Source organism: Podarcis liolepis, assembly GCF_965112155.1.
Source record: "Podarcis liolepis genome assembly, chromosome: 5".
NCBI classification, from domain to species: Eukaryota; Metazoa; Chordata; class Lepidosauria; order Squamata; family Lacertidae; genus Podarcis; species Podarcis liolepis.
Window position 1 is genome coordinate 62,726,204 of NC_139556.1, and position 27,269 is coordinate 62,753,472.

At 43.1% G+C, this 27,269-nt stretch overlaps 1 long non-coding RNA gene across 1 annotated transcript in view; it reads right to left on the reverse strand.

The window, feature by feature from the left end:
- Positions 1–2,195: 2,195 nt before the first annotated feature.
- Positions 2,196–27,269, reverse strand: part of LOC310708054 — a 233,158-nt gene continuing 208,084 nt past the window's right edge. Inside the window, exons 6-8 of the long non-coding RNA XR_014526831.1 lie at positions 8,517–8,690; positions 7,411–7,441; positions 2,196–2,329 (exon numbers count right to left, since the gene is read on the reverse strand). This is a non-coding gene — a long non-coding RNA (uncharacterized lncRNA). The remainder of the gene's footprint in view (positions 2,330–7,410; positions 7,442–8,516; positions 8,691–27,269) is intronic.

Consider the following 27,269-nt stretch of genomic DNA (forward strand, 5'->3'; position numbering starts at 1 on the left):
GACCAACTGTTTCCACTGATATTGTAAGGACCTGTGAGCGGGCTGGGAAACCTCCTTTGTGCTTGTTCTTATACAAAGAAAAAATGAGTCAGACTGAACCCCGACCAAAGGCCTGGCGGAACAACTCCATCTTGCAGGCCCTGCGGAAGGATGCCAAATCTTGCAGGGCCCTGGTCTCTTGTGAGAGAGTGTTCCACCAGGCCAGGGCCACAGCCAAAAAGGCCCTGGCTCTGGTCGAGGCCAGTCTAATCTCCCTGGGACCCAGAATCTTCAGGGTGTTGCTATTTGTAGACCATAAGGTCCTCCATGGGGCATACCAGGAGAGCACATCAGCACTGGTCAGGTTTATGAACAAGGAATGGACTGGGGCTGAGGAGCAAGGTTGAGGACATCTACCTGGAATTAGGTTTGTGGTTGTGGCATCACACCCCAACTTTTTGGTCATGTCCATGGTGGGTACTGAACACACTGTGTGAGGCAGTGCCTGATGGAGAAATGCTTGCAGTCTAAAAAGCATTGTCTGTCCATCCCCCGCAAGTGGGGTCAGCACAAGGTTTCTATTGCCATTGCAATAGATGTCCAATTTAAACAGCTACATCAGATTTTCCTTTTTTTCTTGCCCAAAGCAAGTCTCCCCAAATAAAGAATGATAGTTGAAACGAGCAATGGCATTTAGTAGATATGCTAATTAATATCTAACAGCTATTTTCTTTGGTGCAATTAAATCCAGGCACATCCTTTTAAATTTTTAGTGCTTTTAATCAAATGGCACCTTCATTTCTTTGGCTAACCATTTCGCACACAATAGTTAAAAATACAAAGTAAATGCTCTGCAGCAAAGTATACTGGAATTTAATGAAATTGTAACAACTGTCCTACTGAATCTAATTTAGGTGCTTATTTCAGACGCTTCATTTAATGTGTTAACAAAATAAATTGCGTGTAATTGGAAGCATCAATACTGCAATGAAGGTTACTGAATTAGCAATGGGATGCAGGCAATAACACATTGGTATTAAAGAGGCAAAAGCAATGTCAATTCTTTTCAATTTAAATAATTAGGGAGGGGGAAGTAGTTCAAGGTATAACATTAGTCTTTGAGTCCTCATTGTTTATCTTTGCCATATTCTGTTTTCTTCCCAGCATGTTTTATAAGTTATCACTTTAAGATAATTCGGTTTTGAAGGCCAAATCCGCAATTAGACCCAGGGGCTAAAGTACAAATTGAAATAAATGTATACAAGATTCATAACCGCTCTATATCTATAGTTTATAGGTCAACATTTTCAACATTTCCAGTTCTTTCCGTTGCTCATTTTCTGCCTACCAAAGACAATATATTTTAAAGCCCAGCTTTCAAGAATTATTAATCATTCACTTTGGGGAAATCAGACTTGTGAGGAGTCTCAGCTGACTCCCAAACTCTCTGGTTCTGGAAACGGTATATTCACAATTTAACTAAGTACTTTGTAAAGTTCTCTTAAACATAAACAGTTTAAAGGCTGCTAATTTCTTTTTCAGCAGTGTCTGTTTCCTGTAAAGTGTATCATGGGGGGGGGGCATTGAAATGAGTATTCTAACTAGGAATGCCACCAAACAATGACTTTAAAAATGGATTCTGTGGCCATATCTGAAGTTACCCTGTACAAAGAGGATGATTCCATGGGATTTGAAAAGGTTATATGTGTTGAATGTGCTTCAAATGTACAGTGTGGATTTGCCCAAGACCTGGAAGGCAGCAGGTTCTCAGTCTAGGCTTAGTATTTCAGACACCTTATTTTATATGCTTAGTTGTCAAACATAGGGAAGGTAAATGGACCCCTGACCATTAGGCCCAGTAGTGGCCGACTCTGGGGTTGCAGTGCTCATCTCGCTTTATTGGCCGAGGGAGCCGGCGTACAGCTTCCGGGTCATGTGGCCAGCATGACTAAGCTGCTTCTGGCGAACCAGAGCAGCGCACAGAAACGCCGTTTACTTCCCGCCAGAGTGGTACCTATTTGCACTTTGACGTGCTTTTGAAATGCTAGGTTGGCAGGAACTGGGACCGAGCAACGGGAGCTCACCCCGTCGCGGGGATTCGAACCGCTGACCTTCTGACCGGCAAGTCCTTGGCTCTGTCATTTAACCCACAGCGCCACCTGCGTCCCTTCTTGTCAAACATACCATATATGAAAAAATATAATGCAATGAAGGTTTTGATTCCGGAGAGCTGCCCATTAAAGGAATGATTCTACAAGGCTTATTCTGAAGGCTGTGGGTGGAATAAGCTCTCCCATGCAAAGGCAAATCTAGCCCAGACAGCATCTCACTTTGATCAGTCATGATAGGCCTGCAAAGAGAGATAAAAGATTATTTATTAAGGGTGAGTGAAAGGACTCACAGCCATTTAAGACACCAAAGGGCTCATCATGCATTACTGGATCGTAAATTCTATGATGTTTGCACAATGAAATGAATTTGATTTGGCTAATTATATCTGCCAGTGGTTGCTGACATCTAAAAATGCTTTGTTATTTAAGTGCTGGTGGTCAGAATGATGTTAATATGGGATATTTGAGTCTGAACCAGATAGTTTGTATATTCATTTTAGAGAAGCCTATGAATCGTGCCTGCATATGCTAATTAAATAATGAGTTTTCTTCCTTAGGAGAATTTTGTGCAGCTGACTAAATGGAAAATACGCTTTTCACAACTGGAGATCCATGAAACTTCACAGTGCATACTGCAGTGGATGAGGAAAATTGAAGTCTGTGCCCTGGGTGTTTATTGTTATAGCTTTACACTCATTTTTAGCTGTCCTAACTCAGGTGTGGGGAACCTGTGGCCCTCTAAATGTTGCTAGACTCCAACTTCCATCATCCTTGACTGTTGGCCAGGCTGGTTGGGCTGATGGAAGCTGGAATCCAACAACAGCTGGAGGGACACGGGGTTCTAGTTTAGAGTACTGTTGTAAATCACCTTGAAATTTATATGAAAGGCATTAAGTAAGTAAGTAAATTGTCCCAAGGGTTCACTAACTGTACAGAGACGCTGCGCATGCCCTAGAGCACCACATTTTCAGCGAATATATAAAGTAGTACAAGTGTAGCCATAAGAAGGCACGGCAGAATTTAATGCGTATAAAGGAGTTCTAATTCCCCAACTAAGGAATAAGAGCGTGAGATACAGAATTCCGCTGAACCAGGACTACAAGCTTTTTTTCAAAAAATTTGCAACAGGCTAAACTCCAATCTCCTGTATATGTATAACTGAGATTGCAGAATCTTCTGCTCAGTGCTTTTTTTCTTTAAAAAAATGTTTAGGGGCACTCTCATTTTCCTACTCATATTGAAATACTGCCCCTCAGTGAGGCCAAACTTAGATTCACAAAATGTTTAGGGGTAATCGTACCGCTGTGTCTGCCCCCCGAAAAAAACACTGCTTCTGCTCACCTCCCATACGTGCGCACACAGAGAGAGACAGTTCTGAGCAAGTCCCATCCTGCCTGCAAGTCTGTGAGCAGTTGCCATTGTTCCTCCTCCTAGTTTTTTTGCACACATCCACAAATGCGTTGAAGGAGGCTTGCCTCTGTCACACACACCTTGAAGCCCCTGATATTTCTGTGGGTGAAGCAGGCATGGCCCACAGGGGATTCCAGTCCTTATCCCCTAATCCTTATAGTCCTAAAAGGCTGACCTAGGGAAGCCCACTTCACCATCCAGTTAATGCCTCAGGGTGCTCACAAACACCTTCCTATTCCCTTCTTACCTGCACTGACCCAAAATCCAAAAGGAATGTCTATGGGCAAGTTGAAGGGGCAGGATGCTACTTGGAACGGAGTGGCTATTAATGCCATAATCATCACAATTATAACAAATAAGGGCTTGACATATCTCGCTTTGCATGTCATGAGTCTATCCCATATGTTAGTTTCACCTTTTAAGTTGAATTACTGAAATAAATGAACTTTTCCACGATATTCTAATTTTTCGAGTTTCACCTGTACAGTGGTACCTCGGGTTACATATGCTTCAGGTTACATATGCTTCAGGTTACAGACTCCACTAACCCAGAAATATTACCTCGGGTTAAGAACTTTGCTTCAGGATGAGAACAGAAATCGTGCAGCAGCGGCGCAGTGGCAGCAGGAGGCCCCATTAGCTAAAGTGGTGCTTCAGGTCAAGAACAGTTCTTAACCTGAGGTACAACTGTACATTTCAACCAAGGAAGGCTAAACATGCTACTCTGCCTTAAAGAAATGCTTGGGGGGGGGAGGAGGCTTCTGAGCTTTTAAAATCAGAGCCCCCTCCCCCATTGGCCAGGGTGTACAAGGCTGGTGCAGCACTAGTTCACCATTAGCACATTTTGCCTTGCCCCCCACTCCTATTGGGGATAGAATTTAAACTGCCTTTGCATTTTAATAATAAAATACCTAATCTGCAATTTTCAAACCAATATGCAAATCAAAAAGGGAGCTGGGCATGTTTAGCCTGGAGAAGAGGAGGTTAAGGGGTGATATGATAGCCATGTTCAAATATATAAAAGGATGTCACATAGAGGAGGGAGAAAGGTTGTTTTCTGCTGCTCCAGAGAAGCGGACACGGAGCAATGGATCCAAACTACAAGAAAGAAGATTCCACCTAAACATTAGAAAGAACTTCCTGACAGTAAGAGCTGTTCAACAGTGGAATTTGCTGCCAAGGAGTGTGGTGGAGTCTCCTTCTTTGGAGGTCTTTAAGCAGAGGCTTGACAACCATATGTCAGGAGTGCTCTGATGGTGTTTCCTGCTTGGCAGGGGGTTGGACTCGATGGCCCTTGTGGTCTCTTCCAACTCTATGATTCTATGATTCAAAACATGATTAGCCTTCTAAATTGACACTTTGCTGAATTTTGTGACGCAATTCTCCAACCAGAAAATGTGTATAAAAATGCGTACATTAGTAGGGCATGCAATTGGGGGGGGGGGGCTTAATTTAGACCAGTAGACAGATCCTCTGCAGCATTGTCATCCAGTTGGGAGTTTAGTGAAAGAAAGATCAATTCCAATTTCTATGGCAGGGATAGCTCAGCAGGTGGAACATGAGACTCTTAATTTCAGGGTCAAGGGTTCAAGCCCCATGTTGGGCAAAAGACTCCTACATTGCAGGGGTTGGACTAGATGAGCTTTGGGGCCCCTTCCGACTCTACAATTCTATGATTCTGTGATCTTGCCAATATTACTGTCCATTTGCTGTTAGACAAGGTCTTCCAATCAAGTGCTTTGATCAAGCGTCACAGGGGTGAATCATTGGTGTGGAAGGCTAAGAGGGCGGGTACAACAAACACCACAAATTTGAAACCTTCAGAATGATCCTGATCATTTCTGGCAACTGTGTTCTAGATGAATATAAATACCAACAGGAGAAGATTAATCAAACTCCCCCCCAAATGAGCAGTGATGGAGAAGAGAAAGAGGTCTAGTGGAAATGAATTGGAATTACACATTGCAAACTGTTCTCATAATAAAATCTCTCTTATATTAAAGACTGCAAGGGAAGCTGCATTTTGCAATAAATCTTAAAATCCTGAAGAGAGTCTGAAGGTTTTGCGGCTATTCAGCAAACTATGTCATTAAATGCTGAAAGACCCATTTAAACACAATCTCCCAGATTGTTAGCTCATATACAGATCTGGCAAACCTAGGCTGAAATCCTAGCCCTCATTACCAATTCTGTCCGCCTTCACTAAGCTGTTTCGGACCTGCTCATTGAATATCATAATATCACTGAACAAAGCCCGCCTGCCATCCAAAAATGGCTGGATCCAGTGACAGGAAAACACGGCAAAGTTGCCCGTGTAGGGAGAGTCTCTCTAAAGCAGGGATGGGTAACCTCTGCATTGTGCGTAAGATTTGTGAACATCCCAGCTGTCCATTGGAAAGGAGCCTGGACTCTGTGGCCTTTTTTATCTCTCCCATCACTATGATAATTTGAAACATCTTTTAAGCAAGCTTTGATCTTGCTTAGAAGAACTGATCGTAAATGAACAGATTCATATGCAGAATTCTTAACATGCCGCCACATGTATAAAACCCTCTCCTTTCCCCTGGGGACCCAAAACAGAGAACCGTAGCTTGATAGCACTTGTTATGCTTCCTTAGTAATATGGTGCCCTGTGTGGAGGAACCAGCCACACTGCCCTAAACACACCTCCATGCCATGCCCATGCTGCTGTCACCATGCATCATGGCCTTAGATTATAGCACTCTTCTTCAGCAACAGAGTCCAGTCCTTCCTTCCTTCCCCTCTCTCCCCCTCCCTCCTCTCTCATTCGGGTGCAGTTTCTCTATTGATAGAAGTAGAGGTGTGATCTGATGTAAGCTTCATTATCTGACATAATGCTCAGTGATGTCACCATCTCCTCTTAATCACCATAGCCACAGCTTCCTGCTTTCTGTTCCCTTGCAACTGACATACAATGCTGTCCTATATTGCTGAGGCCTCAGCTCCGCCAAAGTGGGTGGTAAGCTTTTGGTTCTCCAGCTGGGTCTAACCTGCAGAAAGCGCTGGAATGGGGCATTTTGGAGCAGCCTTGCGGATTCCACACAGCTATGTCAGACTGGAGCTGGCATGACACATATTAGGTAGAAAGGTGGCTCCCATCTTCTGTCCCGGCCAGCATAAACCAGCAGGGCTCTGAATAAAGTGGAAGACTCCTTGCCCCCCGCCCCCCGGTTCCTCTTTAGGATTATTCTGCCCATCAACCCATAGCTGTCCCAGATGAGATACTCTTTTTCTGAAGGTGTGGGTACCTCCTGCATGCAAAACACAGAGATCTATGGTACTTCCCTCTTACTATCCCTCTTACACTTTCAGGTTTCCTATCTTAGCATTGCCTCCCCCCACCCCACAAAAAAAATTGTGCTGAAAGTTGCATGTGCATTTATGCAATATATTTGTTTTGCGCATCTCCTTCCGTAAGTTAAGTGGAAAGTTTTAAAGTTCTAATCCATGCAATTTGGAATTGTTGCTCTGTGGGTTTGCCCTAGAATAGGCTGGCATCGTACATTAGCTGAGTTTGATTGCCTTATATTACCGATCTCTTTAATTGTATCTTTAAAATAGCTTCATTTCTTTTGGCATGATGAAATAATTATCAGCAAGTTGTTGTGCTTTTTAATCATGTTTCTTTCATTACATTTTCAATACACATTTTATTCAATCTGTGGTACACTCCTGGGAAATGCTTTCCTAATCTAGAGAAATTGTTGCAATAGTGAGGATTGGAACCCAACGGTCTCTTGTCAAATAACCTGCTTGATCCCTATCTGATTGTTTTCTCAAAGGGTTTAAATATTAATCTGATTGTTTTCTGGTAGAGTATAGATATTAATATGGCTGTTTTAGAAATTTAATATAAAATAGCAGAGTGCTCACAAGAGCTAACACTCACCTTTCTCTCCCAGGGTAAGCAGTTCTCAATCCTGAAAAGAACATAAGGATTGATAGGTCAATAAACTGTTTTATAGCAATAGTTACTCTTCTCTTTGCATTTCAAGTGTTGCTTGTCTGCAAAGATGCTCCTTTCCTCTCAGAACTTTCTGAATAACATTAAGACAGCACTGAAGGATGATCTTTAAAAAGCATGATCTGATTCACTTGCCCTAACTTCTGTGCCCCATCAAACTGAACAGGGGGATTTCAGCTTTAATTGCACACACATTTGCCCAGTTGTCAGCCTGTGCGTAATTTATTTAGTGTAGTAAATTTATACCTCACCTTTCCAGCCATAGTTAAGAATAACCATAGTTTCTGGTTTGTCTATGATATAATGAACCATGGTTACTGAAAACTTCCTAGCTCTTGCTTGTGGCCACGTTGGAAGGGCAGAGGGAAGACACAAGCTCAAGGCTTGAGCACATAACGCCAAGCCTTAATTTAGGATTACAGTCGTGCCTTGGTTCTCAAATGGAACCGGAAGTTCATTTGACTTCTGAAAACATTCAGAAACCAAAGCATGGCTTCCAATTGGCTCCAGGAGCTTCGCAAACCAGAACACTCACTTCCAGGTTTCCACCATTTGGGAGCCAAAACGTTCGAGTCACAAGGCGTTCGGGATCCAAGGTACGACTGTACATGCAGACCAGATCAATGAGACAGTTATTTGCACATCCTGGTCTCAAGCTGCTGAAGTTGAAATAAAGGCAAACAAAAGTGATTTCTACACAACAGGAGCAAGTTTCATAGCTCCTCACACCCAACCCAGAAGCTTAAGTTATAGGGCTCATGTGGAATGGACCACTCTGGCCTTTTGGTGCAAGGAGGTTTATTTCACTGGTCTCCTTGCAGTCCCCTGGCCAGAGCTGAGTTGGTGGCATACAGCCCAACTATCTTGCATCTTGTTCTCACAATGGCCAACCCAATGTCTATGGGAAGCCTACAAGCAGCATGTGACTGCATGGAGCTAAATTCTTGCCTGACGTTCTATATTTAGATCACCAGCTCACAAGCCACTATGATCTTCTGTTCCAACACCTGCTCCTCTAAGCACTGACTCACATTTCAGCTGTGCCATGCAACTTGAAATCAAGGGAAAGAGATCCAAATGTGGGTCCGAGGTGTTAAGGCTTTTGAAAGGTATATCCAGTCCTAACGGTGTCATCTCTTTTAGAAATATGAATCGCTGCGTGTCACTGGGTGGCATCTTCTCTGATTCCCTTTTTATGCACATGTCTGGGTATAAAATGAGAAGTATTTCAGAAGTGTAAATTCAGCATCTGTGTACAGTCATGAGATGGAAGACAATGCTGCCGTTAACCCCAGCCTGCCAAAGAATTCTGCATCCATTTCTATTGTGTTGCTGTAAAAGAAATCCGGGGGTGGGGGTGGGAGAGGCTGGTTCCCCATATCCATGAACCCCGAGCCCATGATAGGACGCATAATGCAAAGAATTCTCCAAAGTGAATAGCTTGCCCAGCTTCTATTGTTAAAAACATAATGAGTTCATGCATCTGACTGTAATGCAATTATTTCCTAGTGATGTTTAACAAGTTGCTGTTCCTATAAAATGTTACAGAGCTCTATTAATATTGCCCTTCTTTGGCTATGTAATTTTGCTAATGATCCAGCATATTTAGTGGCATTATTATGTCCTAAGAGAATGATGAGCCTGACTAGCAAGCCTCATGAAGCTTGGGTGTGCTGTTGTAACCCGTTCTGTGCTGAGAAATTTGTTCTGCCCTACTGCACCTAATTGCATTTTAACTCGTGTTGTGAAGTGGGGCTTTCTTGCTCTTGATAAATGAATAATAATTGCTTTTAATGGAAGTTTGGAGAGCTGAATCTGTTAATTGTGCAGTCTTGCTGAGCATAGTGATGCATTTAGCTAACGGTTTTTCACAATACTGCTTTTTAAAATTCAGATGGAGGTTGCTGTTCCAATATTTTTATATTGACTTTTATGTCAAATCATGGTGCTAATTATAGACAGCAATGCAGCTCAGAGACTGAGATCAAATACGTCTCTACTGTATGGGTGCTAGGAGACATTTACCTGTGAGTTAACTGGGTAATGTAACTACTAATAATAGGCACCTAGGTTTTTACTCCTTAAATGCCTCTGTAGCCCTTATGTGATTTCTTTCCTCTTCTCCTGCCTAATAGTGTTGTTTTGCAACTCAAACACAAAATAGCTGTGGGTGTCTTACTGCTTTCCTGATCCTAGGATAGGGATCCATTAACAAGTCCCTCAAAGTTCCCAGATCATTGCTGAGAAGGTTCCTGACATTTTGATGCCTATAATGGCGACTTTCATCGGTATAAAATAATTTCTCTCACTCTTGTTCCACATTCCATCGCTTCCTGAAAATGGAGAGACAGTTAGATGGTGTTAATCCATAAGAACATTGGTCTGTATAACTATCCTCTTGACAGTAGTTTTACTGCTTATTACCATTTAGTCTTGCAATTCTTCCAAATAGTTCAAGCTGGGATGCATGATTACACTCCACCCCCTTTTATTCTCACAATGGCCTTGAGAGGTACATTGGGATGAATCATAGCTGCTGGCTCAAAAGTCACCCAGTAAACTTTGTGGCTCAGCAGAGATTTGAGCCAGAGTCTCACTGGCCAAAGTCTCACTGGCCAAAGCACCTTACTATATTGAGGGGCAGGAAGAAATCATACACATAGTAAACTTCTTCTTCAAAACTGGCATTTTATTGTTTCTTGAGGAACATGTTATATCCGGTCAAACAAAATATGCTGTCTTGTTCACACTTATCTAGCAATAAGCCCCACTGAACACAGTGAGAAACTTACCTCTAAGGTAGGGTTGCCATATTTCAAAAAGTACAAGCAAGACCCCAAAATTCTTGAGTTGTTTTTAGACAACCCCCTCCAAGTTGTGGAGTGCTGCTTTTTGGAAATCCCCCTGGATGTCAATTTTGCCTTTGAAATTCCGGTAATGTCCAGGAAAATATGGATGTATTTGCATTATAAAGCTGTTCTGATATTGTAGAGCATGTGAAAAGATATCTCCCAGCTGATATTCTTGAGATAATTAATGATATAATCAGGATTCTGCTATTATATGGCCAGTCTCCGTGTGATCAAAGAATAGCTCAACAGCCTTTGTTCAAAGTTTCCTTCATCTTTTCTGGCTGCAATCCTATTAACACACTTACTTGAGAGTAAACCCTATTGAATTCAATGAGACTTAGTTCTGAGTAGACGTATATTGGACAACACTATTAATGTGGCATAATTCACTGACAGATAAATTCCATAGTTACAATAAGTCAGAGAAAGAGGGAGACTAAATTGTATTTTTCCATAGAAAGCCACTACGGCAAATAATTTCAGTGTTGCTTTGGTACTCATTTTGTTCTGAGATCATTCCAGTAATGTGGGCAGTTTCCATTGTATTAAGATAAAGACGTGTTTGGCAGACGATCCTCCCTCACTCTTCCTTTAGAGCCTACCGATGACTGAAATAGGCTTTCCTTTCAGGTTTAATAAGCAAACAGCATAATCTTATTTAAGCCTATGGTTTAAACAGCTGTGTTAAGGGGGGAACTGCAGAAAATCTATTTCTAGTAATGTGCTTACAGGAGCTAAAGTACAGATATTGTTTTCATGAGATTTCTGGACTGTTTGATTCCATGTGGAGTAAACCAGATTATCGTGAGAAAACGTTCCATAGTTCTGGTGCATTGTTTCACTTTATCTAATATAGGATACCTTAATAGGTATCCTGCAACACTGATGGGTTGTTTCTCCATCGACTCCCTTGTAAACTAATAAAAGCAGGTGTTGCACGTGGAATTCAAACAGCCCAGTAAATGCTGCCCCTTCCCTGCCCGTGCGTTAGTCACAATTTCTCTGGTAGTCTTTACGGAGGGCAGCTGTGTCTGATGGAATTCCTGAAGCAGGCAACCAGGGTTGCACTCCTTTAACACCAATGAAAACAGTCATTTCTCCCACTCGAAAAAAACGGGCATTTCTTCCTGGGGGGGGGGAGCAATATCTTCAGCACATCACCAAATCAAGGACAAAATAGCACTTTAAAAAATGACTCCAGTAAAGGTCAGGTGAAAGCCTTCTGTTTTGCAGCTCTCCGCCCCGCTTCGCAGGAAGGCATTTAGCTGACTCACAGTATGTGACTCATGCTTTGAATTTGCTTAAGTACAAAGGCAGCTTAAGCAAAGGCAGCTCATCCTTTGCCAGGACTTAGCTGGTTGAGAAGAGAGAAACTGAAGGAGTCAATGAATAGGAAAGGTACCTGGCAGGGAATTGAATTTCCTGTATAGGTGAACAGCACTGAATCTCCTTCAGGCATGGGGGGGGGGGAATAGGATGGTAAACAGTGCTGGGCAGAACTCTCAAGCACTGTTTTTTATTAATTTGCATCAGTTGCTGCATCTTGCTGGTATTTTTACTGCATTTTAAAGGATGCAATTATATATTTGAAATCGTGGTTGGGGTGTTTGTGTTCTGTGCTCTGCCTTGTGAGAGCGCCTGTCCTGAAAGGCGGGATATAAATTTCTTAATATATTGCAAGCATCCCTCGTGATCTGCTACCTTGCCACCAATAGCTTGGAGAGCGAGGAGATGTGCTGGCTTTATTCCTATTGCCCGACCCCCTGTGTTAGAAATCTGCTCTTCAGAAACAGTCTTATGAACTGTGACTTGTCCTAGTGGTTAGCAGGAAGGTGACTATTTATTTCCTCTCTGAAGTGTCTCATGAGATATTTCTGAGGAACAAGAGTTCTTGGGAGCAAGAGTTCACCATCTTATGATGGTGAACATGAAAGAAGTGGTTCTTCATATTTAAAAATCTTCTAGCGAGTTGAAGATTAATAGATTAGATACAATCAGCAGATCCTAACATTTTCTAAGGTTATGGTAAGCTGTGGAGAATGTGATTTGAATACAGAAACTGCTTTCTCTCTCTCAACATTTAACGTTATTAGGATCAAAGCACAATCACCATGAAAATCCTTTACTTATAATTCATGCAAATTGACTTCCTTTAAAGTAGACTTCTCAAACACTTGATATCTGGCTTATTATTGTGTTATTAAAAGTGGAGTCTGCAACAAAAAGCTGCAGTGTGAAATGTTTCTCTTCAGGATACTCCATTCCATTTGCCTTCCCATTAATTTTTTTCACACATACACCCTGCCCTTTATAGTCAGACACCATTCCCTGGCCACTGAGCAGACTGTTTTCATTGAGCTGTAAAGGGGTGCCTATAAGCCCACCTTGTCCCATTCCACCCTGTATCACCCTGCCCCACCCTACCCCCATTACGCCCCCTTTCCCAGCCACTTTTGTGTTTGTGGCGTTGAGCACATGTATGGTCACGCATGCTTTGAACGTGTGCAAATTGGTTGTTGCTTGTACAAAATTAGATGAGTAAATGGTTACTTTTTACTGGATAAGTAACAACACTTTAAGATAATAAATGTACATAACTGTCTTTCTAGGTTACAACTTGTACTTTAAAAAAAAGTATTAGTATTAGTATTATTTCCTTAGATATACCCCGACTTTTCCCTAACGGGACTCAGGGGGAAGAATGAACTATCAGATGGACCATATTTTTTTGCTTGAAACATATTAATTGTAATGCTTTGGTACTACTTTGTTTTTGTTTTATATATATAAAGAACAAAAAATTCACTGTTGTGCATATATTTGAAATTTAAAATAAGATCTAAAGGGAGAGGACGAAAGAAACAAAATCTCAAACTGGTGAGTCAATGGGGCGAACTGAGAAAAATGAGAAACCGAAACCGACACCTTTGTTCATTTCTTCTCCCAGGTAAGAGGGCACTGGATTGCAGCCTTGGTAAGAAATTTGCCATCATTCTACAAGAAACTCTGGTACACAGGGGCCAAGTACTTTTCTTGACTGTGCAGTTTGTTCAGGTTATCCTGGGGGACGATCTACTTTACTCCTTTGAACAGCTGCAAGATTAAAACTTAAATGAAATAAATGGACTCTTTCTTTGAGTGTCAGAATCTGTCTTCTAAGAATCACTGTCCTTCATGCCTTTCCAGTTTTGGGGCTGCTGAGTAGACTCATCTTCAGCCTGCTTCTAATTCACGCTTCTAAGACGATAAGCGAGAAGCCTTCAGTACGGTGAGTTACGCTGGTGGGTATGTTGATGGCGAAGACACCCAGGAGGCATAAAGCTTGACATCTTTTACTCTCAACAAATATCGGATCACAGTCCTTCAGTGACTTACAACAATGTCCACACCTTTCAGGAATAGATAAAATACATTCTGCTTTGTGTGAAAGCTTTAGCAACATTTCTGTTCTCCTTTGAAGTTAAGTGCTTAATGGAAGTTCAGTTTCATATTTTTCACAGCCTGTCAACAGAGTTCTGTTAAGAAATTCCACTTGAGAGTTCAGACATGTATCCATTACGCAAACTCCCTAAGAAGTAAGTGGAGTGACTCTGGCCAACTTAAAATGATTGCTGTATACAGCCTTGTGATCTGTTTCCCTTCTGTTGTCCAAACAAGCTTGTTAACAAGTTCCTTAAGAACCTTTGCATCTCTCTTTCTGTAGCAATGAACCTCGGGAAAGTTCTGCAAACAACTCTATGTGTACTCATGTTCTACGGTGACCAAAGAGGACAATTCTGAAAAGTGAGTGTTGCAGATTGCCTGGTTGCAGCAAACACATTTTATACCAGGCTTCCCCAACCTGGTACCTTGCAGTGGTCTCCCTCAGGAGGTTGTGGACTCTCCTTCCTTGGAGGCTTTTAAGGTTTTTAAGCAGAGATTGGGTGGCCATCTGTCATGGATGTTCTAGCTGATATTCCTGCATCGCATACGGCTGAACCTTTGCGGTCCTTTTCAACAATCTACAGTTTTATGATTCTGTGACTACAATGTCCATCACCCCTTACCAATGACTGGGCTAGTTGGGCTGATGGGAGTTGTAGTCCAGATACAACTGAAGGGCAGAAGGCTGATTCTGTAGTAGTCAATTGTTCCTAATATTTGCACAAATGTGAATCAAGAAACAATGTTGTTCAGCCTATATTTTTAGAATGGGTCCCCTTCTTCCATATGTTCCCCACTGCAAACTCTGATTGTCATCTGCTCCAAATCCCTCATCCTCAGAAAGTGAGGGGGTGGGACCATTTCTGTTGTGGTACCTACCCAGGACTGTTTTTCAGGGGGAACTCACAGGAACTCAGTTATGGCACCTCTCAGGTAGTTGTCATTGCCATTTTAAGAGAATAAGGGAGGTGTTTATCATGAGTTCTGGCACCTCTTTTTCTAGAAAAATAGCACTGTACCATTGCTATTCTGCTGCAGACCATTGTCGAAAACCAGGCACACACACACACACACACACACACACACACACACATATAAATGAAATAACAACTGCAAAAAGTAGGTAAGATGTACAAATCAATCAATGGATTACAAAAAAAACCCAAACATGACTGCGACAGTGACTGTGACTGAATGAAGAACATAGGTTGTTTACATCATCTTCTTCTTCAGTTTTAAGAAATAAATAGTGAAAAGATATTTGGTTAACTGTATTTGTGCTGCTGGGATTTCTTCAATGGGTCGGATATTGTTTATTAATCTGAATGAATGGAGGTGTTTAGATATTTTTGTTTATTTCATTCTGTTTTTCTTACAGTTTGTTAGTCGCTTAGACTCTCTTTGGAGAAATACACAGGACAGATTTTTTAAAAATAAACATAAATAAATATTCTGAAATATCATGTGTATAAAAGTAAAGGTAAAGGTAAAGGGACCCCTGAACATTAGGTCCAATCGTAACCGACTCTGGGGTTGCGGCGCTCATCTCACTTTATTGGCCGAGGGAGCCGGCATACAGCTTCCGGGTCATGTGGCCAGCATGACTAAGTCGCTTCTGGCGAACCAGAGCAGTGCACAGAACCGCCGTTTACCTTCCCGCCAGAGCGGTACCTATTTATCTACTTGCACTTTGACGTGCTTTCGAACTGCTAGGTTGGCAGGAGCAGGGACCGAGCAGCGGGAGCTTACCCCGTTGCGGGGATTCGAACCGCTGACCTTCCGATCGGCAAGCCCTAGGCTCTGTGGTTTAACCCACAGCGCCACCCGCGTCCCTATCATGTACATGGCATATTGCTAATAAATTGACATTTTCAGTCATGTTTTCATTCCCTTTTATAGTGATTTGTTTCAGAGGCAGGATTATAGCAAATGTGACATCATAAACTACATCACTAGAATTCTTGCCGCCTCCTGGTTATGGAACAAATGACAGTCAACCCTTGAAATAATTGGTAAGAGAGGCTCAGCCTTTTATCTACATAGGATTACTTCTCTGAAGCCTGAAGTGCTCCTTGAGAATAATAAGATCTTTCCACAAACTGCAATATGTTTCAAGAGGAGATGCATCTCAGAAGAGTTTATCAAACCTTATGAACTCACATGTCACAATCACAGGTATTAGCTCCGTAATGACTCCTGAGGATAATAGATTGAATCTATCCCTTTTTTGATGGGAGGAGGAATGCCATTTTTCATATGCAGGGTGGTAGATAGATTCATATTGGGGAAATGTTTTTACATGAGAGCACATCCAGCAATTGCATCTATATTAACCTGAAAAACATTAACTTGTGGGAAGAGGTTTGGGTTCCCTTCACACCTGATAAACACACAGCATAGATAGTCAAAGTATTCCCACTTCCCTTCCTCAGCCAGCAGAAGCATCTATTGAAAAATGCAACTACTTGAAAACTATTTGAATGCCCAACGAAGCTTTATTCCTAGTGACTGTAGTGCTTTTTTTGTAGAGAGAGTGTTTTTCTGTCCCTACTATTGTGCAGACTGTGGCATCTGCCTCGGGTGGCAGGTGCTGACTGATGGGAAATAGGGGCAATGCTGTGTGTGCCATGTACAGCCTTTTCTGAGCCCCCTAAGCTAGTCTGTTGCTTCAGATGTGGTGGAGAATGCTGTCCTCTTTCCAGTGCTGAAGGAAGCCATTCTGGCTGGCTTCTGTATGTGGCTCTGGGAGGGGGCGCCATCTTATACCAGCTTCCTAGTAAGTTTCATGACTGAGTCTGGATTTTCTATTGCCGCGTCCACCACTCTAACACTAGTTTACTCTTCATATTAGATTAGGGGTAGAGAAACCTCAGGCCTGGGAGCTGAATGTGGCCCTCCACATCTTTCTATCTGGCACTTGCGACTCTGCACCAAAACAGACCCTGCTTAGGCCATACCTTTCAGCAGTGCTTTTTTCTGGGGGGACACAGGAGGATGTGCAGCCCTAAACATTTCATGAATCTAATGGGAGAAGAAACTTTTTTAGTTTCTTCTCTAGCATGGTGAATTGTCAGTTCCGTTGCTACTCCCAATGGCAGCCTCATTTCCTGTCATGGTGTTTCCTGAGTCTCAGACAGAAGCGGGTGTTTAATGTGTGAAGTAGGAGTTGGAATCTAGTTTCGTTGTTACCACCCCTGATGGTGGCTTCATTTCCTTTCCCTGTGTTTCCTGAGTCTCAGACGGAAGCGAGCATTTAATGTGTGAAGCAGTGTGGAATGAGGATGTGTGGAAGTTGCTGTGAGCTGTCAGCTGTGTAATATGAGGTAATGTGTGTTCTTTGTACTTTTGTCCATTTACTGTATTGTTTTCCCCAATTTGAACTATAAAATGGTGGTTTTCTTGAGTCAAAATGAGAGTACCCCTAAACATTTTGTTTAGAAAAAATGTTTTTCTGCCTCTCAGACACCCTGCTCCACGCACTCCTCAGGTGTTTTTGTGTATTCTTGAGCTCTACTAATGCCTTTTCCTTGCTTGGATGGAAAATTGTCTACATATAAACTGAAGGCAGCCTCTGGTGCAAAGGTAAGAGTCACACCTGTTGTTCCACCTTCTTTTGTCTCTGGCCCCGCTCACCAGTGGCATGCCGTCCCTCCCAGAAGGTTGCTCATGATGGAGTGGAGCCCTTGGGCTTAACAGGTTCCTTACCTTTGTATTAGATGAAACACTTCTTTCCAAAATAGGGGAGGGGAAAGTATATCTTCACCCTTTTTAAAATATATTTCCAACATTTTAATTTATGGAACAATTCAGATTCCCCACCACCACACACACACCTTCAACAGAAGCAAAATGTATTGGCTGAGGGGGGGAGGATATAATGTGGTTGTATTTCATCCCCCAACCATGGGTTAAGGAGAAAAAATTTAAGATGCAAATTGCATGTCCCAATAGTAAAAAAATAAAATAAAATAAAAAATGGTTATGACACGAACACTTGTAGACTAGTACTTGAATTTGAAGATGAGATATAGTTTAATGTTCCTGTTGTAAAGCATCCATGTCTTCTTCCAAACCTTTGCTGAGCAACTCTCCTGTCAGATTTATTGCATGGGAAACGAACCAAGCAATAAAGAACAGAAGTAGTTAAAGACATTCTATTTGAACCTGGAAACCAGTGTGGAATGGACAATTAATAGCTCCCCCCCCCCCCCCAGCAGTCACAGTAGCTCTAGTGGTTCTTTCTGTGATATATGTAATGAGACACATGTCAAATCATAGTTCTTGGCCTCCATAGATTTTTAAATCATGCTGTGATGTCCCGTCAGTATTCTGCAGAGTTATTGGTGGTCCTGCTGTTTTCTATCTGGATATCAGACCCATTTTCCCAGCAGTTTCAGATCTACACATCTTATTAAAAACACTGGGGTGTGGGGTTCTTCCCTTCCCTTTTTAAAGCATTTACATTGTGCACAAAACACACACCACAGTCTAAACATTTCTGCTAAGTTAAATGTTTCCTGTGAGAAAAGGTAGATGAATTAAGCAGCTACAAGAGGCTCTAATTTTTTTTTACATTCTGATGCTCAGTTCATAGATCGAAAAGTAGGTCCTGAGATTATAGATACTCTAACTGAAGCACTCTCTCCTAGAGATAAGCTAGCAGCCAACCAGAGTTATGCCTGTCTAGCAATGGGAAATGCCATTAAAAGTATGTATTTCCAAGCTGGGTTTGAAGGTCACATATTGTCAAGCCCTGTAATCGTCAGGCATAGTATTCCAAAGTGAAGTGACTATGACCTGTGAGGAATGGAACGAATGCAAAATATAGCTGTGATTCTCAGGGCTTTGACCTTCCACAGCAGATCAGACTTCAAAAGCAAGGTCCACACACACACAGACACACATACCCACAGAGTGAGGTTCAGAGGTTTAAATTTTTCTAAACGTTGCCTCTTGGAGTTTGCCCCCTGGGCCTGTTCTGAATTTCTTCTGATGTTTTTCAGGGGCTCAAAGATGTGTAAAGTACACTTTGTGATTCCCCAATTTCCAGGAGAAGGTAAATAATTATGGTTCGGAGGATTTCTCTGCTTTTGCTTAATAGAAAAAAGATTTATGAACAAATAAGCTGTCACAGAAAGAGCTTTCTTCTGCTTCACTCACCATTTTGCTCAGAACACATCCTAAGCATATTGCTTGCAGGGAAGGGGAGACCCTAACATTTAAGTTTATAGAGCAAGTTTCTTCCGTAAAACAAAATACACAGGGGAAAGAGTGAATTGTCGTGATTCCTTAGTCTGGTTAGTGAATTTTAGCGAAGGGCAAGCTAATGAACCTGCCAACTAATTCAAAAACCCCGTCATGAAAGTAAGAATATTTTTTTAAAAAAAATTAACATCCAGTCCTAATAAAAAAATGCAACCAATTACTATGTTTATTGCTTCACTATGGCTTATTGTACAAAGACCTAAGTTTGCATTCAATAGCTCTTGCTTGTCCAGAGATAGGCCACCACTGGAAGTATTAAATGCAGTTCAGGGATGGTAGTCCAAAATCTGGCCTCTTGCCCTGGTTGAAAAACTTACACAAAGACGTAAGCTAATGAGGATGAATGTAGGAGAGACAAGTTTGCAGATATGTGGGACCCCTTCTTGCATTATGTTATTGTGAGCAATTTGTTTGGTTTTTTGATTATATATGTTGTGTTCTCATTTCGTATTTTTATGTTGCGAACCAACCTGTGATGTTTGGGTGAAAATTTAATAAATAAGTAATTAAAAATAAGTGGCTGGTCAGAGAGGTGTGATACAAAAATTCCCTCTCCAGAATATTTTGTATGGTAGTTTGTTAGATTTATTGCTGAAATACCTCCTTGGCTAAATAGTCCCTGGTGGCGGTTGCTAAGTGGATGTATTTAGTGTGTTTCTGAATTTTCTTTTTTAACAAGTGTATATTGTTGTGCATTGTCTTGTTATGGTTATATTAAAGTCCTTTTGTATAATTAGGTATTGTATGCTGGGGAAAACATATTTAATTCACCTCATTTTAAAGCAGTGCATACTTCAACTGGCCATTTTGCCTCATGAACTTCCTAACTCACAAAACAGTTTACATAAATAAATAAATAAATAAATCCTACTTCATCCAATAGCTTTCCTAGCCTATTGGTCTTTTCATCGTTTAGTAAATTTATTGCACACTGAAGTATATTCGACAGATTCCCCCAGAGACAGTTCATAAAATCTCACTGCTTTGCAACACGATCAATTAACAATCCAGAACTCACGTTTCGCTTTGTCTATGCCCTGGAAATTTTTCACGTGAGGATGACATCTCTAAAGCACATCTGTTTGATAATTTTCTTTTTAAATCCATAGAGAAAATCCACACAGAATAAGAAATAAGGGGAAATAAAATATGCAGTAAAATAGCTTGTAAATAATACAGTAGCTGCTAATTTTTCCCTGTGAGTGTGAAGCAAGGTTATGAGCAGAATCTAACGAATTAAACCTATCGAGATCAATAGACTTTACCTAGGGCAGGGGTGGCTAATCTCCAGCCCACAGGTCACATCTAGCCCCAACAGATTTTTGTCTCTATCCCCCCTTGCTGTAAGACCCTCCCCTCCAATTAAAAAGTTTTAATCACACCTAATTCTGTTGGGTTGCACTTGAAAATAGAGCACTAAAAATGAAAGGAAGCAAACCCTCAAGACCACACTGAAAGAATACCTTTATTAACAGCCCCAATGAAAAAGTAAAATGCTCAACACATCAGTGACAACCTTCACTGGTGGCACAAAAGTTCCCCTTTCAAGGCAACATGTCTGACATGCCCCGAGGAATCCATTGTACACGTTATTTAGTAATTATAGCTATTATCGGTGCTATTTTTCTAGAAAAAGAGGTGCAGGAATTCACCATGAACACCTCCCTTCTTCTCTTATAATGGCAATGATGACCACCTGAGAGGTGCCAGAACCTCTCTCTCTCTATACAGTGGTGCCTCGCAAGACGAAATTAATTCGTTCCACGAGTTTTTTCGTCTAGCGAATTTTTCTTCTTGCGAAGCACGGTGTCAGAAAAGTTTTTGGAAAAGCTTCAAAAATCACCAAAAAACTCAGAAAAGGCTACCACACCGCGTTCTATGAGTTGCTCCTCGAAGTCAAGTCACAATTGTATTAACGATGTTAAGAAAAAGGAAACAAACTTGCAAAAAACGCAAGACGTTTTCGTCTTGCAAAGCAAGCCCATAGGGAAATTCGTCTTGCGAAGCAGCTCAAAAACCGCAAAACCCTTTCGTCTAGCGTATTTTTCCGTCTATAAGACACCCCTATGTATAAGATGCCCTCTATTTTTGGGGACTCAGATTTAAAAAGGGGGGGGGCGGGGGAGAGATGTAGCCATGTATAAGATGCCCCCTAATTTTTGACATTACTTTTTAGGGGGGGAAACCTAGTCTTATACATGGAAAAATACGGTATGTTTATTTATTTTTCTGTTTTATTTTTGCTTCCTCTTAATATTAGGCCACCTTCTGTTTTTCAATGTACTTTCAGGAGTTGGTGTTGTTTTTAAATGGGTACATTTATATCCCACATTTATATCCCACCTTACTTCCATCATGTGGTTCTCTTTGTCAAAGACATGACTTTTTTTTGAATGGAAACTCACAGAGACACTGTAAAGGATCTCTACATTGGTTTCCAGCAGGGATGGGGAACCTGTGATTCCCCAGATGTTGCTGGGACTCCAATTGCCACCAGCCCCATCCAGCATGGCCGATGGTCAGGAATTATGGGAGTTGTAGTCCAAAAATGTCTGGAGGGGTTCACTGGTCCCCCACCCATGGTTTCCAGTATACTTCAGCACAATCCTGGAATTCATGCTATTGTGTCTCTGTGTTGAGGATCATGTAAATGTTTTGCTGTGGGTTTCTTTTCGTTTGTTTGCTCGTGAAAGCTCAAAAAATGTCATGGCAGATTGTTTAATGGTCAATTGCATGCAGTACTTTACTGTTTCTGTCCAAGTAGCCTTTAAATTATACATATTGCAGCAAGATGTCTGGAGTTTTTTCTCCTTGTTCGTTGAGTATTTCCTTTTGTGCTGGGTTTCAACAGTGGTATGACTCACTAGGAATTATAGATTAGTTGAAGGGGCTTAAGACCCCTTTGGAATGTACATTCCAGAATATTACACAACATAGCAGAATATGAATCTTTCTGTGTTGCCTTGTGCCCTTCCTAGCTTTAATTGTGTTGACACTTACAGAGCTAAACTTAAATGTGATAAGAGGAGCACATTCATTCTGCTTCTTCCTCTGTCTTATTCAAATGCATATGAGGACAATTATCTGTTGACAACGCTGATGAATAACAGTGCTCTTTTACTTGACTTGTCACATTGATCACCAGCTACTGATACAATTAATAAAGCATTGCTGTCCGCATAGCATATTAATAATTAGGCTGAATTGGAGACAACAAAACCAATGCATCCAGTGCACTTAATGTTTCATCTTTTACACCCTGCCAGTTCCCAAGATAAAATAAAAATCTCCAACACAGCTCTCCTCCCAGCCTCCAGATCACAATAGGCTCCTGACCTTCTCGGCTAGAGCAAAAGCTGGATGAACATTTCATACTGGGTGTGTGTGAAATGCATTTGCCAAATCCAAATGGATGCTTGCAACAAAAGAACTGGGCATGGCCAGTGAGATCTATGACTCCTCCCTCCTTTTGAATCACAGGTGGGGATTGGGAGAAATTTGACTGGCTTGCCATTTTAATGTGAAACTACCTAATTTACACCTTCTGAAACAATATGCAAACTGAAACTCAGCTGTCCTTCGAAATCCAGACTTCTGCAAAGTTTGCAATGCAGTTCTTTGACCAAGTAATGTGGACAAAAATGCATACAGTGGTACCTTGGGTTACAGACGCTTCAGGTTACATACTGTCAGAGGTTTAGGAGCAGAGGCACGGGCAAGGGAGGAAACAGAGAGCGAAGGGGAGGAGGCAGAAGAAAAGATGAGTGATGACGACGACCCGAGATCTCCTAGTCTTTCCAGTGAATCAGAGGATTCACAGAAAGGAGCACCAGTGGCCAGGGCAAGGGGGGAGTCTAGGGGGGCACCCCAGGAAGATAGAGCCAGAGGGGACTCAGGGGGGAGCAGCTGGAAATCGGGACCAGCGTCACCGCCAGGAAGCAGGGAAGAGGAAGGGAGCCAGGGGGGAAGCGCTGGCAGCTCACCACAGGAGGGAGGGCATGAGTCAGGAGTGGCCACACCTCCATCGGGGAGCGAAGAAACGGTTAAGAGGAAAGTGGAAGGTTGGGCGCGCGCGCCAAGTTCAAATGCAGAGGAAGGCGGCGCAGTAAGCAGCCCCGAAAGGGAACCAGGTCCTAAAGCCCGGCGCAAGGAGGCAGGAGGGTCCGGGTCAGCGTCAGAAGAATCCCGGAAGGAAGAAGCCCCGGGGGGTAGAGGGACCCAGAGGAGGACAGTCAGGCGGAAAAGGTGGAGCAAGGCTAGGATATTAAGTTGGTGCACACGGGGCGGAGACTCAGACGGAGCTTCGCCGACCTAGCTACTAGACGTAGAGTTGCGCGCAGCAGCGTGAGAATGGAAACTGTAATTCAATAAAGACTTTTACTTAATGATCGCTGGCTAGCGTGATCCTCCGTGAGCTAGGATCTTCAAGCAGCTCTGACACATACGCTTCAGGTTACCGACTCCAGAAATAGTACCTCGGGTTAAGAAGTTTGCTTCAGGATGAGAACAGAAATTGTGCTCCGGCAGTGCGGCGGCAGCGGGAGGCCCCATTAGCTAAAGTGGTGCTTCAGGTTAAGAACAGTTTCAGGTTAAGAACGGACTTCTGGAACGAATTAAATACTTAACCTGAGGTACCTGAGTGGTACCCGAGGTATCCAAGGTACCACTGTATATTATTGAAAAGTGTTGATGAAAATGCATACGTTACTAAAAAAAATACAGTGCTACCTCGGGTTACAGATGCTTCAGGTTACAAACTCCGCTATCCCAGAAATAGTACCTCGGGTTAAGAACTTTGCTTCAGGATCAGAACAGAAATTGTGCGGCGGCGGCGGGAGACCCCATTAGCTAAAGTGGTACCTCAGGTTAAGAACAGTTTCAGGTTAAGAACTGACCTCCAGAATGAAATAAGTTCTTAACCAGAGGTACCACTGTAATAACAGAGTCATAGTACTGTAGAGCTGGAAGGGGTCACAAGGGTCATCTAGTCCAGTGTTTCCCAACCTTTTTTGGGCAAAGGCACACTTGTTTCATGAAAAAAATCTCGAGGCACACCACCATTACAGCCCCGTGACGTCAGCGCGCAGCGTCACGCCGGGAGGGACATGAATTGCTAGCAAATTACATAATCACCTCCTTGAGGGCTGGCTCATCTTCTCCGAAGGCAGAACCCCATTAATTAACAGCACAGACTCACACCATAGCCAAGACAAGGGGGGGAAACCTCAGTCATGCACAGTCATGCACATGTGGGGGCTAAATGAGGACGAAGACCGGGCAGAGAGCAGGGTTCAAATCACCCCACCTGGCCAGGACAATCCCTGGGTGCTCTCTTGGGCCACTCGCCTGACCCACCTCACAGGGCTGTTGTTGCGAGGATAACACGGGGAGAACCACGCGCGCCCCCGGGAGCTCCTTGGAGGAGAAAGCGGGCGATGAATGCAATGCACGAAATATATGAGAGGCGACCAGGTTTTGCAGGTGAGGGGCCCCCGCCAGCCTCCGCTTCCAACACCAGGCGCAACGACGCCGAAGTTTCCCCCCGGGCTCGGCTCGGGGAGCAGCGCTGCTCCCCCCTGGCTCCCCTTCGCGCCGCGTTGCCATTGCATTGCACTGCACTCCATGCAACGCCTGCACGCATGCATTGCCTTGCACGCACGCCAAGGGGTCTCCCCGCGGTCCGATGCGTCCCCTCCGGCGCGCATGCAGCATTGCAAAAATAAAAAAACCCCGACGCAGCCCTACCTGGGGGGCAGCCTCCGCCTCCGCCGCTCTGCCTCCGCGGGGATCCCTGGGCTCCATCCTGCCGCCCGATCTCCGCGGGGGCGCAGGCAGGCTGCGCGGGGTCTGCGCGGAAGAGCCCCTGCCCGCCCGGCCGCCGCCGCTGCGCTCATTCCATGGCTGGGAGAAGAGCGCTTCAAACAAAACGCCCGGCCCGCCAGGCCATGCTGGGAAATGTAGTTTGCGCACCCCGCGCGGGCGCGAAGCCCAAGGGCGAGGGGACTACGGATCCCGGCAGCCCCCGCGCCGGGGACGGAGGGGGAGAGGCCGGGTGCAGGGATGGAGGGACAGGTGGGCGAGCGAGTGAGTGAGTGGCAGCCGCCAAGCCTTGGCCGAGAGCCAGGAAGGGCCTCCCCGGAGGAGGAGGAGGAGGGAGGCGCAGAGCGGGAGGGAGGGAGGGAACCCCAGGGGTCATCTAGTGACGGCGCCCCAATCGAAAATTTGACTTAAAAAAAAAATCTTTCGAAATTTTTAATTTTTCCCGCGGCACACCAGGCAACATCTCGCGGCACACTAGTGTGCCGCGGAACAGTGGTTGGGAAACACTGATCTAGTCCAAACCCTTACAATGCAGAAAATTATTTTGCCCAAGTTAGGGCTCAAACCCATGAACCTGAGATTGAGAGTCTCATGCTCTAGTGACTGAGCTATACCAGCATACAGAACTCCATTGCATTAGGGGAAATGTGCATGAAATTGCTGGTGAATTTCCATAAAGATTTATTTATTTTTAATGTGAAATGATTCAGATTTGGAGAACAGCTTAAGACTGGGGAAGTGATTCTTTTATAAAAACAAACCAAGATTTTATTACGGTAAATATTTTTCGTAAGATAAAAGAAACTAATCTAAATAAAGACAAAAACAGAGAAAGAAACTGAAATAGATAGATTCGCTCAGTCCCAAGTCCACAGACCCCTGTGTAATATCATTAACTGCTTTTGAAAATTCCCTCCATTTCAAAAGTTGTTTGCTATTGGCTAAGAGAACTGTTGTCCAAGACATACAAACCCAAAGACCTCCTAGGGCACATGGAACCTATTAAGCCTATATTTTCCTCATCCTTTCCTCTTGCTCTTCCTGTTTTTCATTCATACAGGATAAGATTTCATTACCAGTTTGATCAATTCAATCAGGAATTGTTAAGATGAAAATGTCTTTCTGATTTTACAGGAGTGTTTCTTAGTGTTAATGGAAACATCAAGTTATAAACAGCCTCACCTGTGTGACAGACCAAAGACTGAACTGAACTCACTCTGTGATTACAACTAAAAACCTGGATATTCACAGCAAACTTGAAATCCTATTAAATGAATTAATTGACATGGCGGGAAAGAAAATGTGAGCTTTCAGACAATGCGTGTCATTGGCAATGGGTTTGTATGCCTTGTGGCTTTATTCATTTGTTTGAATTGTGTCTATATTGTCTTTCCCAAATTCAAGATTGTTCATATACTGCATATGTGCAATTAGTGAGCTCCCTCCCCCCTCCTTTTAGAAAGAAAGGTGCCAGTACTCACCACGAAGATGTTAAAGCAAGTGCCACACTTTTAACATTTGAACAAGGAAAGGTGCCTTGAGTAGCCCTAGGGAAAAAAGCACTTTGTGCAATAAAAGAATATACAGTGGTACCTCGAGTTAAGTACTTAATTCGTTCCAGAGGTCCGTACTTAACCTGAAACTGTTCTTAACCTGAAGCAACCACTTTAGCTAATGGGGCCTCCTGCTGCCCCCCCGCTGCCGGAGCACAATTTCTGTTCTAATCCTGAAGCAAAGTTCTTAACCTGAAGCACTATTTCTGGGTTAGCGGAGTCTGTAACCTGAAGCGTATGTAGCCTGAAGCGTATGTAACCCGAGGTACCACTGTAATGGTATCCAAGACAGTAAACAATGTAAATGCTGTAGTTGAACATCAAAGTCAGCAGCTCCCCGCACCCCTCACAAAAAGAAGTGATTCAAGATTACTTTCCCATTGAGTAAAGAGGGTAGTCATTATGAATTGTGGTGCTAAGAGCCATCAGGATGCTGATGACACTCAGCTCCATTTTTCCATAGGATCTGAATCAGAAGTCATGGTAGTCCTGAACTGGTGCCTGCATGCAGTGATGGGATAGATGAGGGAAAATAAGCTGATCTTGTATCCTGGCGAGATTGAAGCACTGTGGGCGAGTGTCCAGAAACCCTGTTCTGGACAGTGTTGCGCTCCCCCTGAAGGAGCAGGTTTGGGGTGATTGTGGATCCAGCCCTGTCCCTGGAGGCCCAGGGAGCTAGAAGGACCTTTTACTAGTTTCCACAGGTACAACAGCTAGGGCTGTTCTTAGACCAGATGATCTTGATGACCAGTTCGGGAATTGGTGACTTCAAAGTTGGATCACTGCAATGCACTCAACGTGGGGCTTCCCTTGCGCTTGATCCAGAAGCTGCAGTTAGTGCAGAATGCTGCAGTATTGTTGCTGGCAGGAA